General features: G+C 38.8%; 1 pseudogene; it reads right to left on the bottom strand.

Moving 5' to 3' along the window:
- Positions 1 to 1152: 1152 nt before the first annotated feature.
- Positions 1153 to 1709, bottom strand: LOC114685698 (annotated as a pseudogene).
- Positions 1710 to 2057: the final 348 nt, after the last annotated feature.

The raw sequence follows: 2057 nt of genomic DNA, 5'->3' as shown, positions 1-2057 counted from the left end.
AATCTTGTGCTTGTGTTTCCATGCCTTTGTAACACATGCACACAAATGTCTACATTGGTAAATATTTTATATCCCTCTCTCCACAATAAAAAGTCCCACAAATTGTTAAATTTCCATGATTAATTTTGTACTTACTGTATATACAGCTTTAAGCTGAAAGATATTTTCACAACATTCCTTCAGAAGGCCACATGTCACCCCTAACACAAACAGGAAACTAGTGTATTCAGTGAAGCTGGTCTAAGACCCCACCAGACCCCACAGCATGATTTTAAAATCAACTTCAGGAGATTCTAAACACATTAAAAATAACATATATTTTCATCTCTCTGATTTTTTTAGTCTGATATCAAGTTTGGCCTTGAACTTGGACCCTCTTGCCTAAGCCTCCCAAATGATGGGGTTATAGGCATACATGACATGTCCATCCTCTTTCTTTTTTCTCTTTCTTTTTTGTTTGTTTGTTGTTGTTTTGTTGTTGCTGCTGCTGCTGTTGTTTTGAAACAGGTTCTCTCTATATTTAGTCCTGGCTGTCCTGGAATTTACTATGTAGCCCAGGTTGGCTGCAAATTTACAGTAATCCTCCTCCATCTGCGTCCTGAGTACTGGGATTAAAGATATACACCACTGTGCCTAGCTAACCAACATCTTCTAAAACAAGACAGCATTTTGCTCTCAAACAATCCTAAAAGTCTTTCTCTGTGAAATGATTTTGATAATTGCATAATTATCATATACAATTCACTCCAAGTAAAATGAGGAATTGGAATACACATGCATTATTTGAAGTATGCTCAGTATAAGAGGCAGAACTCTATAACTTTAAAAGGAAATGTTAAATACCAGGAGCTTTTTATTGTTGAAATAACTATTCACAAAACAGAGAAGCCCCCCAATGAAACAATGGTCATGTTTTACTATTGATATTTGTTCCTTTATCTTCTAAGCACTTGTATGTTCTTTAAATGGTGGTAGACATTTACTTTGATCTCAAGTATGATAAAATAAACCCAGTGTCTTTTTTCCACCTCTTAGTTTCTTTTACATAGAAAAATGTGCTAATGTCTCTTCATGGTTTGTTTGGCCATTGTTGTCCCACCCACAGACGGTCACTTGACTTTCTGAAACTCTTCTGAACTATAATCTATCCAGTTAAAGGAAAGATGTCCTCCTTACACTCTTAGCATCTCCAAAGGGTGAGGATGGGTAACTGGCTTGAAGACAATTGGGAGTGGTCTTCAGAAAATAGAGGGCCATTGGCAAACTATGCAGAGGCAAATCTTATTGACAAGATAACACCTCTTTCAATTAAACTTAGGAGAATGCTGCCACCCATCACAGCTGACCCAACCATGGCCTCAGGTCCTTTTCTTGCTGGCAGGATGGCTCCCATTAAGAAACTGCTAGTGATGGAGTTCCAGGTATCTTCCTCCCTTCTTGAACCATACTGCAGTCAGTCATGGAAAAACTCCCAAAACTGCAAAGTCACCTTCCAACTGTGGAGCTTTCAAACTCCCTCTTAGTCTCTGACTTAATTCTACTAGAGAATTTTAAAAACCATCGATGACTTGAAAGATACCACAACGTTTGCCCTTTGTAAAGGCACCATTACAGCCATCCACAATCAGCCAGAGGCAAGACTCCCTCCATCTTGGCTCCAGCCTCGCAAGTGTTCGAGAGCATGCTAGACAAAAACTTTTGATTTTCATTTTTATGTTTTTATAGGGTTTGTTTGGTTTCTTTCTGTTTGTTCTTCTGCTTAGAGAGAAAGAGAGAACATAGGTTTGAATGGGTTGGGATATGGGGAGTAGGTGGGATGAGTTGTAGAGGGAAAAACCTTAGTAACATATACTGTATGAAAAGTATTTTAATAAAAAATGATAAGTTCTTGGAGCTGAAGAGAAGGCTCAGTGGTTAAGAGCACTTCCTGATTTTCCCAGAGCACCTGAGTTTGGTCCCCAGCACGCACTAAACTTACAACCACCTATAAATTCAGCTCCAGAGGATCCAATGCCCTCTTCTGGTACCTGCATACATGTGCAATACATTCTCTGTCT

The sequence above is a fragment of the Peromyscus leucopus genome, chromosome 22 (genome assembly GCF_004664715.2).
Source record: "Peromyscus leucopus breed LL Stock chromosome 22, UCI_PerLeu_2.1, whole genome shotgun sequence".
In the NCBI taxonomy this organism is placed as follows: domain Eukaryota; kingdom Metazoa; phylum Chordata; class Mammalia; order Rodentia; family Cricetidae; genus Peromyscus; species Peromyscus leucopus.
This window is presented reverse-complemented; position numbering and strand designations above follow the sequence as displayed.